Below are 15,505 nucleotides of genomic sequence, written 5' to 3'. Positions count from 1 at the left end.
ACATGCCTGTTCCCCAGCTGACTTATCTCCTCCCTCTTCACTACCTGCCCCCACTACACTCTGCTCAGTGAGCAGCAGACTCCTTTCAAGATTGTCTATCTCTCTCAAAGTTGCAATTTGCTTCTCCAGATCTCTAATATGAGCTTCCAGAGAAGCCACTTGCTCACACCTGCCACAGAGGTATGGACTCTGGACGGATTCATCCAGGCATGCATACATGAAGCAAGATGTGCATTGAGTCAGATCATCAATCAAGATAAATATAGCTAAAAACTGGAGAATTTCAGAGCCAATAATGTGGGTAAAGATTAAATCTCAAATACTACACCAATGTTATATGGAGAAATTGATCACGACTCACGATAGATGGAATGAAAAAAGTTATGAAGCCTGGGAAAAATGGATAAAAATCCTTCTAGATGGTAAAATGGATTGGTAAAAAATTTAGCATTCTATATAAGAATAAATTCTCCTTGGTTAATTCATACTAATGGAATAATAGCAAAAAGATACCCCATAAGAGTCAATAACACACGGATTTTAAAAAATATTTATATATTTTCTACCTTTTTTGCAATAAATTGAAAAATGGAATCCAAATTATGTATTGTTTGTAATTGTTTGATGGTATATATGTAATTATGTAATTATGTCTAAGTCTCTTGTATTCTTGCATAAAACAAAAAAATAAAAAAAAATTCAAGAACAAACAAAAAATCATAGTGCTTTCCGTTTTATGATAAATATTTGTCTAAAGCTCCCCAACCAGGATAATATCGCACTCACGTAGAGTTGAGCAAATCAGCTTGCTCAGACTAAATCGGGCGTAGAGGGATTTTAACAGGAGTCTTCCTCTGAAGTATCTCACCTCCGTTTACAAGCTTTGCCGGTATTCGATGCGTATGGCAGTGTATTGAAAAACGGAATACAGGTGGAGAGGCAGGATGTATGATGCAAAAGATTTATTGAATAACAATAAAGTGCAATATGCTCATGTTGTAGAACTGTTCATAGGAGTATCAGAGTCTCTCTCGTTTCTCCAGCCGGAGAAAACAGCTTCCGGGTATAGCGTAATGACGTCGACACGCAGCCGCGTTTCGCCCAATCAGGCTTCCTCAGTAGTGTGTTGACTCGTCCTCTCCACCTTCCCTAAATATCCCGTCTTGTATAGGTTATGCCTGTTCCCACAGGCATAAATGTAAATTTTTATTACCAATATTAAATATATAGGAAATATACAAAAAGAAGGGGTATGTGTAAAAAAGTTTATTTATTAAAAAGTTTATTTATTAAAAATATTAGTTAAAGATGTAAGTCCAAAAATTGAATTAATTAAAAATATTAATCAATCTCAAAAATTAATTAATCTAAAAAATTAAATAAATCAAAATCTTGATTAGCCTCTTGGGGCTAAGGTTTTAAGGTTAAATAACCATTTCATTTCTGCCTGACATATTTTTTACCCCAGAATGGCAGATCTCTTCTTGGATCAAGAAGCTGTTTCCCCATAATTTAAAAATTATATCCCTGAATAATCTATTGAAACATAGCATCGCAGATCTGTATCAACAGAATAACACACAAACCGAGCTTTGGAGGTATAAATCAACCTGCATAAAAACTCAGCATTAAAGGTATAGATAGAAACCCCCTAAATTACAGGCATAGATCACAGGTAGCACACCCCAAAGGCTAGCCCTGGCGTCCACATTCCCTACATAGAACCTGACCAGAACTCAGATTACACAAATTACATTCCACAGTGAGCCAACTTTGTCCCATAAACACCCTGTCTGTGCTATCTTGGTCCCCAAGGCTCAAACACACTATCTACCCTCTCCTCCTTCTCACACTATCTACCTTTCCCCCTTCTCACACTATCTTCTCCTCTCCCCCATCTTACTATCCACCCTCTCCCTATCCCCCTTCTCACTATCTACCCTCTCCCTACCCCCCTTTCTCACTATCTACCCTCTCCCTACCTCCCTTTGAAGTTCAGTTACCTTGTAGAAGTCCTGTGGTGGGAGCGCAAAGCCTCTGTCTCGCTGCTTTGCCACGGTGTGCGTGGCTTCACTGCTGAGCGGTGTGCGTGGCTTCACTGTGGCTACACTGTCTCAGTGTAGCGCAGGCACTGAGACAGATGCCTCACGCTTCCACCACTGCAGTCAGGGCAGCGCTAAGGCAGGTGGCGGCAAGGAGCAGAGGAGACAGAAGGGCGCCGAGCGGTTGCTGAAAACGACCGCTCGGCACACCTCTCTCTCTTCCTCATGGGTGCCGTACGTTTTGATTTGTTTAATGGCATTTCTTTTTCCTTCTTTTGTTTTTGTTACCCTAGAGGATATGCTTGTAAGTGTGCTATAAAAGTTGGTTTCAAGATATTCCACTCACCATCTGCATTTCTTCCTGAGAATTCATGCGATCGCTGGTCCCCAAATGCTCCCTTACTTGAATATTTGACAGAAGCTCTATCTAGTTATCACTAGACCCATGTCCTTTCTTGTAGGTGTCACCACAAATCACAACCTGAAGCAATAATTTAACAGGTTCAAAAATGTGCTCCATTTTGCTGTCCTATGTGTTCTAGTATATAACTGGGTAATTAAAATGCCCCATGATTAAAATGTGACCCAGATGTGCAGCAATTTGTGATCACAGCTCATCCTTACCTCATTTCTAATATACATGTATATTCAGATAATTTGGGGGATCTTTTCACTTATAGAACTTTAGAATAAAACATTGCATTGTATAGAGTAAGATTTGAAGTGTAAAAAATTTGGTTTTAATGAATTTGTTCCCACAAACATCATTTATCCAGAGGCGACCATTGTCTTAACGGCAATCAAGATAAATATAGCTAAAAACTGGAGAATTTCAGAGCCAATAATGTGGGTAAAGATTAAATCTCAAATACTACACCAATGTTATATGGAGAAATCGATCACGACTCACGATAGATGGAATGAAAAAAGTTATGAAGCCTGGGAAAAATGGATAAAAATCCTTCTAAGCTCATTTTAACATTTTTCCGATGTTGCTGTTTAGCTGTAATTTTCTTTCTCCATTAGTGCACGCACACACATCATATATTGTTTTTTTTTCAGGACAAGCAGGGCTTTCTTTAGATATGATTATTTTTATCATATCCTCTAATTTACTATAAAAAAATGTTGTTTTTTTTAAAAAAAACCTCACTTATTTGAAAAATCTTTTACTCCCCTGCAAAAACGAATGAAAAAAAAATGAGTCCTGAGTCTAGAAATAGCCAATGCTTTTATTTTTGTTGCTTTTTTTTGCACATTACAAATAGCATTTTGCTATTTCAAAACCATTTTTCCAAATCTGGTAATTCTGCCCAATGTGCTATTTGGGACATCTTTGAAATCGGCCAATGCAATTTACCCCATCAAACATATAATGTTTGAAGACACACATTGTACTTCAGGTATTAATTTACCGCTCCTGGAATATGTCACTGTCAAACAATATGTGTTCAGCAACATCTCCTGAGCACAGTGATACCCCACATGAATGGGTTTGTATGGGTACTAAAATGCCACATTTGGGAGGTGTGCATTTTTCCAAACTGGAATTATGACATGTTGAAAATTCTTCCCACATATCCTATTTGGGATAACTTTGAAGCCAGCCAATTCAATTTACCCCATCAAATATTTTGAAAAACACATACCTCTGGGAATTTCTAATGCTGGTATTTTAACTTTTCTCCACGCACATTTACCACCAGCCTTTGTTAGTTTGCCATAGTGTTTTCTTCTTTTTTCATACACATTTTACTTTCAGTATAAAGTTACCGCCTCAAACAGCCTCCCTGTGCAATGCTTTTTTGGGGGTGGGGGACGCTTTCCTCCCATGATCCACAGCTGAACCGTGGATGCTGCAAAGCAAAGCATCTTACAGGGCCGGACTGGCCCACCGGGATACCGGGAAATTTCCTGGTGGGCTGGCCGGTTCATGGACCGGCAGACCAACATTCAATGAAGTTAAAGCGGCTGGCGGAGGCAGTCTTACAGACGCACGTGACCTTCAAGGGGGCAGGCTCACAGAAGAGTTCCTCGTGACAAGGAGAGGATCGTCACTGTCATGCCATGGCATGAGTAACTGGAGCTTGGCACTGAATGGGTTAAGGGATTTGACTGATGCTAGGTCCAGTAACATTTGTTCACACCTTTCCTTTTGGAGCCAGAACCCAAAATAAAACTTGATTACCCCATGCTGGGTATTGTCATCTGGGACAGGAAGGGATTCCTGTGGAAGAGTGAAGGGCCAGACATCCTGGCTATATCTCCCTGGGGTGTGGAGACAGGGTATCAATAGACACAGGGTAAAATGATGAAATGCATAATGTCCAAAATATGATGGGTACATAACTTTTGGGCCCCATCATACATTGCATCCTTATGCCTGTGATGTGCTGGTTTCAGGGAGACCAAACACGCCATGCAGGCATGACCATAGCAAGTGTTATGCAAATGTGTCCTTGTGCTAACTGATACAGGTGTGGAGTTTGTTATGAAAATGATCACTAGGACCAGAGAATTATGATGATCCTGGTGTCATAATTATGCCAAGCTCAGCCAGCGACATATTACATATTTTGTGATCCCAGACCAAAGTTGAGAAGATATAACTCCGCCTTCAGAAGGTCATAGTTCTGAACCCCCTGCTCCCATCCCCTTGCTCAGGTAACAGGAAAAGGGCGGTCTTGGGGGGGGATAAAAAGGTGGGCCGTTGGTAATGGAGGGAGAGCCTGTTTTTACCATCACAGAGACAACATCAAGGCTCCAAGGAAGTATGGTATGATACTCTGTTTTATCCCTTTTATTTTCTACTGTTTTGTACTTGTACTATTTTAGTCTATGTCTCTTTTTATATGCATTTTTGTATAACAGCACTGTGACCCATTTTATGCTCAGATTAAACATTTTTAATCAGTTCTGTCTTTGTTCTCTAATCGAATTCAGCCTAGAGATAGCCTTTTGTATACATATAGATATGTCACGTTACTAAGTGGTTAACTATATAGATATTAGTTTAGGGGTTGTGTAGTTATCGCAGTCTAATTGTTTTTGGGTAACCTAAGACGCCCAGTTTTAAAGTTCTTGGTGGTGGCAGCGTGTTTTACACTGGGAGTTTTGGGGTGACTGGTTGGGGTTGGTGGTGGCTGCTTGGTGCCCTGCGGGGAAAGTGACCAAACGTGCCGGAAGTCTGGTTGGCGTTTGACCCTTGTTACGCCCGTACTCCCACGTCACAGCTCGGCCGATAGCCCTGTCCGTGACAGTCACATTGTAGGAGAGCAGGAAAAAATGTAAGGATTTCCATAAAAATAGTTAGGGGTTATAGGAAAGCCCATCCATATTCAAGGGAGGGGGGTGACTGGGTTTTGGCATTACAAAATCAATATAAACAGGGGGGGTGGGTGGCTGGGGGTAATACACATGGCAGTGGGGGCATCACATTAACAAATACAAAAGAGGTGGGGGCATCAATACACAAGGGTGTGGGGGCATAAATGCACAAAGGGGGGCAATACACAAGGTTGTGGGGGGGACATTAATAGTAAAGGGGGCCTGGCTGAGGCATCAATACACAAGGGTATCATATGGTAGAACCTATCCTGGCCTGTGTGTTTGGGTGTTATGTGGCAGAGCCTGTCCTGGTGTGTGTTTTGGGTGTTGGTGTGGCAGAGCCTGTCCTGGTGTGTCAGAGCCTGTCATGGTGTGTGTGTTTGGGTGTCGGTGTGGCAGAGCCTGTCCTGGTGTGTGTTTTGGGTGTCGGTGTGGCAGAGCCTGTCCTGGTGTGTGTTTGGGTGTCAGTGTGGCAGAGCCTGTCCTAGTGTATATGTTCGGGTGTCGGTGCGGCAGAGCCTGTAGTGGTGTGTTTGGGGGTCATTGTGGCAGAGCCTTCCAGGTGTGTGTGTGTTTGTGTGTCGTGTGGCAGAGACTGTCCTGGTGTGTGTGTGTTTGGGTGCTGATGTGGCAAAGCCTGTCCTGGTGTTTATCTGGTTATCTGTTTCCTGGCACTTTACTGTCTGTAGGAATAAATTGAACTATTTAATTTTAATAAAGACAGGAGGCGAGAAATTAGCATATCTTCCTTTACTCTCACCGACAGCAGCAAAGAAAGAGTTAACATAACACTGGTGACAACCAATAAAAAACAAGGTATAGCAGCATATAAACCCCATATAGACATCCCTAATCTTCCTCTTTCGGTAGCTGAGTACCAGAGAACACACCAACAGAAAACCAGCAGCCAGATGATTGGTGATCAAGCTGGAAAAGAAGAGAGAAAACCATAACTGGACCGTATCCCTAGACAGAAACATTAACCCCAACAAACCCATAGCCATAAAGCAAACAGGCAACAAATAGATAAACATAATACCAAAACCATACTCACCTCAAGCCCAGCGCTAAAAAGGGGAGGGAGGTGGGGAAACACTCGTCTCCTGTCTTTATTAAAATGACAATTTTTTAGGCACCAAAGCTAGAATAATTTAGAATTTTAAGGCAAGACAGGAGGCTTCCTATTTTGCAGTTTTAACCCTGAAGACAACGGGCGAAAATAGATTGTACGAGAGGTGGAAGTGCGCGACCAATTTGCCGCCCACAAAATATCACCCAGGGCACCAACAGCCGCCAGGGCACCCCTAACTGAATGAGCCCCAAAAGAGCCCGCCAAAGAAAGAAGCCAATGGATCCACCTGGCTAACGTAGGAACAGAAACCTGCCAAAAAGGCTTGACATACAAGATCAAAAGTTGGGAAGAAGGCCTAACCGCCTCCGTACGCGCCAAATACGTGCGAACACACCTGGCGACACATAGTTTAGGATCCTCAAACAAATATGGATAGGACACAGAAGTAGAAAGGGACGTAGTCCTCCTATGGACACGGAAAAAAATCCCCTCCGGGGAAAAAGATAGCATGAGCATCGAAAGCCCTCACATCAGAGACTCTGTGAAATGATAAAAGGCAAAACAGCAGTGAAAGTTTAGTCGACAGCTGTTTTAAAGACAAACACTCGTCGTCTGGCCAAGCCTGGAAGAAGTCCAGAACCACTGTGACATCCCCCAAGGAATCATAGCGAGCAGCCGGAGGATGAGACAGGCAGATGCCCTTCAACAACCGACAAAGCAAGGGAGATCTCTCCGCACCGACTCACCTGCGCAACCTTAATGGCCAAAGAGATCGCCCAACAAAAAACGTTAATGGTTCGATACAACTTACCCTTTCTAAAAAGATCGGCCAAAAAATTGAGGCTGAGTGCTACAGGGGCCAAATGGGGATCCACTTGTTGTCCCACACACCAAGCAGACCAGCTTCTCCAAGCTGACTGGCAAGACTTCCTGGTGCCTGGAGCCCAGGACTCCCTGAACAAGGACTGAGCGGTCTCCGATAAACCCGAGCCTGCTCGGGGACCCCTGAAATTGTCCAAGCCACCAGCGATGATCGACCCCCCAATATGCGGGGATGAGCCTGCCCGTCTGGATCCGAAAGGATAGACGGAAAAGAAGGAAAGGCCTGGGCATCCTGGATCGACATCTCAAGCAGTGCCAAGAACCATGGCTGTGGGTGCCAGAGCGAAGTTACTAGAACCAGGGACCCTCCAGCTCGCCGAAGGTAGTGAATTACCCTTGGCTGTCTGTGAAGCCTCCAGTCACTTACCTCCCTCCTGTGACCGCCATGAAAACGTGACCGCCATGAGGTTCTCCACCCCCGGGAGATATTCCACATGCAGGGTGATGTTGTGATCCAGACAGAACTTGAAAAATGTCCTCCGTCAGTTCTATGAGGCGCTGGGAGCGGGTGCCCCCAAAGCGATTGATGTACCGTACCGCGAGACCTTGTCCATTCGGAGGAGAACACAGCAATCTGACCGGTCCTTCCCCAGGCTCTTGATCGAAGGATCCTGCAATCAGTTCCAAGCAATTTATGTGAAGGGAACGCCCTTCTGACGTCCACCGGTCGCCTCCATGAGGGAAGCTGCTCCCCAGCCCAGCATGCTGGCGTCGGACTCCAGGACGAAATCTGGTTGCGAACCGAAGATTGCACGCCCGTTCCAACCTTACTTCTGAGGTAAGGCGGACCGGCTGATCATACGATGGCAACCTGCGTAGATGTCGAGCCTTAAGGCAGTGAAGTACACGGTAGTGTAGAGGACCCGGGAAGATCGCCTGAATGGAAGACGCGAGGAGACCACAACATGCGTGAGTAAGCGGAGGGCGCAGATCTCCTTCTGGATGGCAACAATCTTTGTCCTTGCAAGCTGCAACATCGCCGTCCTGGAGTCTATTTCGAAACCCAACAGGATGCACTGGCTGGGGTTTAGCTCAGATTTGAGTGCGTTGACAACAAAACCCAATTGATGAAGCGTCTGAACCATGAAATCCGTCTGTCTGGAAAAAAGAAGGATATTGTTGAGATAAACAATACATTGGATACCTTGAGATCAGAAGAAAGCCATCACTGGCTTTAGGAGCTTTGTGAAGCACCAGGATGCAGAACTGAGACCGAATGGGAGCGATTTGAATTGCCATAATTGTCTGCCCCAGCGGAATTGAAGAAAACGTACGTCCTTGAGGTCCAACCTGGTGAACCAATCTTCCTCCGACATAAGGTCCCGCAGAAGATGGACACCCTCCATTTTAAAGTGGCGATGAACCACAAAAGTGTTAACTCGCCAGAACGTTTCCGGACCTGGTGTGGCGGGGAGACGAAATCTCTACTTCCTCCTCTAGGTATGAAAGAGCGGTGCTGGAAGGAACTGCGATAAGCTGGCTGTGCCTGCTGGAAAGCCCTTGATAGGATGAGCGACCCGGCCCCGCCGGAAAAACGAGGGCCAGTCTGGAACACCTTTCTCATGGAGAACTTTGCCTTGTTCCATGAGGTTATTAGGGACACATGCATGTAAGGCTTCTTCACAAAAGCGTCCCCAAACCGCAATGAGATCCATTGAACCCAGCTCTGCCAGACGGGGGTCCATCCGTAGGAGGGCCGTCTTATGACGTTCCGGAAAAAGACACTGGGAGGAACGGGCCAAGGGCCCAAGAACCAAAACGGGGCAAAGACCCCTACACCAAAGACATACAAAGAATTATAAATGAATATAAATATAACTATAAAAATAACTATAAATAAAATATAACGCAATTAAGCACCAAAATATGTATAATAAGCAAATCCATATAAATATATGTGCGTATACATGTATCCATATATATATATATATATATATATATGTATATAAATAGACAATAAATACCAAGCAGAAAGAATCATAAACAAATTATCTGACCTGCAGCTACGGTGAGCAGCAAAGAAAGAAGAAGATTAGGGATGTCTTGGGGTTTATATACTGCTATACCTTGTTTTTATTGGTTGTTACCAGTGTTATGTTAACACTTTGCTTTCTTTGCTGCTGTCGGTAAGAGTAAAGGAAGATATGCAAAATAGCAAGCCTCCTGTCTTGCCTTAAAATTGTGGCTTCAGGCATCCCGTGTATGACTTTTTTAGTGTACTGATTACAATACATGGAGTGTGCAAATATTTCCAGGGCTGCTTTTCATTCCCAGTCCGGCCCTGGGTTCTTATACCTTCTTAAGGTAGCTTTGCAAGGTTGTATTTGATGGATGAATAGTTCCATGTGTTAAGAATGTCCGTTAATAGAAAGTCTGCTGTAGGAACAGCATACTCACACGAGATTGACTAGTCTAACTTGCATCTACATTCATTGAAATTAACAGTTGACTGCAGGAGTCTAGCTGATAAGTTAACTCAAATCCAGACCCCACCTACAAATTGACTGCAAAGACAAAATATCCCTTACACCCCTATTCAAAAGATAACATTTACATTAATCCCTCCCAGATATGCCGCATACCCCAGATATGCCGCATACCCCAGATATGCCGCATACACCCAGATATGCCACATGCCTCCCAGATATGCCACTTCACCCTCCCCACATATGCATTATATACCCTATATGCCGCATACCCCCTGATATACCACTGTGCCCCCTGATATGCCTTATACCCCCCAGATATGCTACTCTGTCCTTCCCAGCACTTGAGTTGCTTCTGCATTTTCAAATAGGCTATTTTAAGTAGGAGTTAAAAAGAAACAGGATTTGGAAAGAGAAACAGGGGTTCCACAAGGTACTGTATTTATACTGCTTTATATTTTTACTTTTAACTGTTTATTTTGACGGGTGTTCTTGTTTAACTGTTATTTTGTAGGTTCTCATTTATTTTATTTTTTTTTCTTATACTTGATTATGAGTATGGTTATGGGAGTTAGCAAGATTGATGATCTGACTCAATGCACATCTTGTTTCATGTATGCATTCCTGGATGAATCCGTCCAGGGTCCATACCTCTGTGGCAGGTGTGAGCAAGTGGCTTCTCTGGAATCTCATATTAGAGATCTGGAGAAGCAAATTGCAACTTTGAGAGAGATAGACAATCTTGAAAGGAGTCTGCTGCTCACTGAGCAGAGTTTAGTGGGTGCAGGTAGTGAAGAGGGAGGAGATAAGTCAGCTGGGGAACAGGCATGTAGCTGGGTCACAGTTACACGTGGTGGTAGAGGGGGAGGAAAGGTTTAGCTAGTCCTGACCTTGTGCAGCCTAACAGATTTGCCCGCTTGAGTGAAGATGTTGTGTGCATCAGCTCAGGAGTAGCTATACTGGAGGAAGCTGTTCCTTCTAACAGCCGAGGGAACAGCCCCTCTAGTATGAGTGGGGTTGAGAGCGTAGGAAAGGCTATACAGGTTGTGGTGGTAGGGGACTCTATTATTAAGAGAGTAGATAGGGTAATCTGCCGCTCTGATAAGCTCAACCGGACAGTTTGCTGTCTCCCGGGTGCTCGGGTCCGGCATGTTGCTGACAGAGTGGATGGATTATTGGGAGGGGCTTGGGAAGACCCGGCTGTCATGGTCCATATTGGTACCAATGACAAAGTCAGTGGAAAATGGAAGGTCCTAAAGAATGATTTCAGGGAATTAGGAGATAAATTGAAGAAAAGGACCTCCAAGGTAGTATTTTCAGAAATATTACCAGTGCCACGCGCAACAGTAGAAAGGCAGCGGGAGATCAGGGAGGTAAATGCGTGGCTAAAGCCATGGTGTAGGAAGGAGGGTTTTGGCTTTATAGAGCACTGGGCTGATTTTGCGCTTGGGTACAATCTTTATAGCGGTGATGGATTGCACCTAAACGGAAGAGGGTCTGTTGTGCTAGGGGAGAGGATGGCTAGAAGGCTGGATGAGTTTTTAAACTAGTGGTAGGGGGGGAGGGACACAGAGATCTTGAAAATGGAGATAGTGCAGAAAGGAGTGGGGCTTCAGATCAGAACAAGGGGGGTGGAGATGGGGGGAGGGGCAAGATCAGAACAGAGGAGGTATGTATTAATAAAAATTCTCATAAAATTCAAGAGACTCAGGGTAATATTAAATGTATGCTTGCTAATGCAAGGAGCCTAAATAACAAAATGGGAGAACTAGAGGCTATAGCATACACTAACCAATATGATATAATAGGCATAACAGAAACATGGTGGGATGAGAGCCATGACTGGGCAGTTAACTTAAAAGGTTATACATTATATAGGAAGGACAGAAAAAGCAGGAAGGGAGGAGGAGTATGCTTGTATGTTAGCAACGAGCTAAAGTCAAATATTAAGCATCTTGAAGGCGACAAGGGATTTGTGGAAACTTTATGTCAACTTGGGGCAAAAAAAAGGAAAATAACTACTGGTTGGGATATGTTATAAACCACCTAATGTTAATAATGATGAGGAAGAGCAGCTGTTAGAACAAATTGAGAAAGCTGCACATCTGGGTAACGCGTTAATTATTGGAGATTTTAATTACCCGGACATAAATTGGGATAGAGAGACTAGTAGTTCTGCAAGGGGATCCAGGTTTTTGAACCTGTTAAATGACACCTTCATGTCACAACTGGTACAAGCACCAACTAGAAAGGATACTTGTTTGGATCTGGTGATAACAAACAATGTTGATCTTGTGTCTAACATTCAAGTGGGGGAGCACTTGGGTAATAGTGATCACAATATGGTCTCTTTTGAAATAAACTCAAAAAAGAAATTGCCCATGGGGAATACTAAAACGTATAATTTTAAGAAGGTCAATTTCAATAAGATAAGGGCAGCTTTACAACTTATTGACTGGCAAAAACTCTTCAGGGATAAAAATACTGAGGAAAATGGAGTATTTTCAAACAAATATTAGCAGGGTACACTTCTCAGTATGTACCACTAGGAAACAAATATAAAAGAAACAAATTGAAACCCATGTGGCTTAGTGGGGTCGTTAGGCAGGAAATTAAAAATAAGAAAATGGCTTTTACAGCATTTAAATCAGACGAATCAGAGGCATCCTACATAAGATATAAGGAAGCCAATAAAGCATGCAAAAAAGTGATTAGATGGGCTAAACTAGAAAATGAGAGGGTGATTGCCAAAAAGAGCAAAACTAACCCCAAAAAATTCTTTAAGTACATAAATTCTAAAAAAACAAAGAATGAAAACGTAGGTTCATTAATAACAGAGAGGGGAGTGTTGGTTAAGGAGGACCAGGAAAAAGCAGAAACTTTAAATAAGTATTTTTCCTCAGTATATGTTATGGAGGAACCTATGGCAATGGAGATACATAGGACCACTGAGAAAAATTTTCAGTCAAACTGTGAGTGGATGGCCCAGGACAAGGTGCTGCAGCAACTAAAGAAAATTAATGTTAACAAGGCTCCAGGGCCTGACGGTATTCACCCACGAGTACTTAAGGAGCTGTGTCAGGAAATAAGTGAACCTCTGTTTCTAATCTTTCGGGATTCTTTTCTTTCAGGAATTGTACCAGAGGATTGGAGGAAGGCAGATGTGGTTCCTATTTTCAAAAAGGGTTCCAACTCTGTGCCCGGAAATTATAGACCTGTGAGCCTAACTTCCGTTGCTGGGAAAGTATTTGAAGGGCTGTTTAGGGATAATATTCAAGAATTCCTTGGGAAGAATAGTATTAGCATAAATCAGCATGGTTTTATGAAACATAGGTCATGTCAAACTAATTTAATTGCATTCTACGAAGAAGTAAGTAGAAGTGTAGATCAGGGTGTTGCAGTGGATATAATCTACTTGGATTTTGCCAAGGCGTTTGACACGGTTCCACACAATAAGTTAGTATTCAAACTGAAAGAAATTGGCCTAGATGCAAATTCTTGTTCTTGGGTAGAACATTGGCTTAGAGGTAGAGAACAGAGAGTTGTTATAAATGGTAAATTTTCAAGCTGGTCAAAAGTGGTAAGTGGTGTCCCTCAGGGTTCTGTTCTGGGACCAATTTTATTCAACATATTTATAAATGACCTGGCAGGAGGCATTGTAAGTCATGTTTCTGTGTTTGCAGGTGACACAAAACTAGGTAAAGTTATACAGGGCGAGCAGGATATTACAGTGCTGCAGAGGGATCTAGATAGACTGGGGGACTGGGCACTCAAATGGCAGATGAAATTCAATGTAGATAAATGTAAAGTTATGCACTTCGGGGTAGCGAATGCACAAGCAACCTACACCCTAAACGGTAGTGAATTAGGGGTAATGACAAATGAGAAGGATTTGGGAATTGTTATAGACAACAAACTAGGCAACAATGTGCAGTGTCAGTCTGCGGTTGCTAAGGCCAGTAAGGTATTGTCGTGTATAAAAAGGGGCATCAAGTCGCGGAATAAAGATATAATTTTGCCTCTGTATAAATCAATGGTAAGGCCGCACCTTGAGTATGCTGTGCAATTTTGGGCACCTTTTCTATAGAAAGATATCATAGCATTAGAAAGGTTGCAGAGGCGGGCTACAAAATTAATAAAAGGAATGGAGCACTATAGTTATGAAGAAAGGTTAACTAATTTAAATCTGTTTAGTTTAGAAAAACGTCGCCTCAGAGGGGATATGATAACGTTATATAAATATATTCGGGGCCAATACAAACCATTGTGTGGAAATCTGTTCATAAACAGGACTATGCATAGGACACGTGGTCATGCATTTAGACTGGAAGAAAGGAGATTTAGACTAAAGCAGAGGAAAGGGTTTTTTACAGTAAGGACAATAAGGATGTGGAATTCTCTGCCTGCAGAGGTAGTTTTATCAGAGTCTGTACAGACGTTTAAACTGCAACTGGATGGATACCTGGAAAAACATAATATTCGGGGATATAATCTTTAATTATGGGGAAACAGCTTATTGATCCAAGGAGAAATCCATTTTGGGGTCAAGAAGGAATTTTTTTCCCTGGTTAGTGCAAAATTGGAAAGAGCGAAGCCGGGGTTTTTTGCCTTCTTTTGGATCAAACAGCAACAAATTAACAGATATAGGAAAGGCTGAACTTGATGGACGCATGTCTTTTTTCAGCCTATGTAACTATGTAACTATGTAACATGCCCTCTGTATCTGTTCTGGCAAGAGGTGTCATCTTCCCCTAGGACCCCTGTGGTGGTTCATGGCCTAACAGATAAGAATCCTTAGTTATAGGAATTCCATTCCTGTCTTAAGTGGAGGGGTTTTCCATCACCTTTACCCCACCATAACTTATTGGCACATCAAAGATGGGAACCAATTCTTGGAAAATGTGTCATATAATTGGCCATGTGGTCAGAGGGGTGTTTTCTTGAAACAGAATCTGATTTAGGGGCAAAGGAGAACTCCATGATATATTCTGATCGGAACAACATCATAAGAAACCATCTGGACTTAAGGAGTTCCCACAGGTCTACTTATTGGAGAAACCCGTGAGCGAGAGTCCTGTGTTTAAGTCCCATTATTTTTTTGCTGGTTTTATTTTGTATGTCTTGTTTTTTGTAATTATTATTTATTATTTTATATAGCGCCATCAAATTCCGTAGCGCTGTACAATGGGTAGACAGGACATAACAAATAGTATGTAACATAACATATTGACTAGGGCCGCAACTACGAATCGATAAAATCGATTATGGAAATAGTTGTCAACGATGTTCATTATCGATTAGTTGAATTGATTTTTATCGATTTATAAAATTAGTTTTTTCAAAGCAAAATGCTCTGAAAAACTCCCCTCCATCTATAATCCGACCTCAAATAGAAATCAGATTATAACACTAAAATCCAGTTCCCCCGCAGCACTGCAGGAGACCTGGATCCTCTCTGCGACCAGGTGAGGGTCTGTGCGAAATGCGCAGACATTCTCCGCGTCTCCCCTCCACTTCCGCTGGGGCTTCTATCACTGAACCCGGCATCACATGACCTTCCTGTGCGGCTTCCATCATGGAAGCCCTAATGGAAGTGGAGGGGAGAAGCGGAGGCTGTCTGCGCACATCGCACAGACCCCTACCGGCTGCCAGAGAGGATCTGGGTCCCCTGCAGCGCTGCAGGGGATTTGGATTTTAGCGAGCGATGTGCGCAACCTCCGCTACTGCCCCACTAGGGGTTAATATATCAACAGAAG

The 15,505-nt window shown here is 42.9% G+C and overlaps 1 long non-coding RNA gene across 1 annotated transcript in view; it reads left to right on the top strand.

Annotated features, from left to right (window-relative positions):
• LOC128471945 (uncharacterized) overlaps nucleotides 1-14,700 on the top strand; it is a 73,334-nt gene extending 58,634 nt beyond the window's left edge. Inside the window, exon 2 of the long non-coding RNA XR_008346134.1 lies at nucleotides 14,575-14,700. This is a non-coding gene — a long non-coding RNA (uncharacterized LOC128471945). The remainder of the gene's footprint in view (nucleotides 1-14,574) is intronic.
• Nucleotides 14,701-15,505: the final 805 nt, after the last annotated feature.

Source organism: Spea bombifrons, chromosome 13 (genome assembly GCF_027358695.1).
Source record: "Spea bombifrons isolate aSpeBom1 chromosome 13, aSpeBom1.2.pri, whole genome shotgun sequence".
Taxonomy (NCBI): Eukaryota; Metazoa; Chordata; class Amphibia; order Anura; family Pelobatidae; genus Spea; species Spea bombifrons.
The sequence above is the reverse complement of the archived record's forward strand: the minus strand, read 5'-3'. Positions and strand labels throughout refer to the sequence as shown.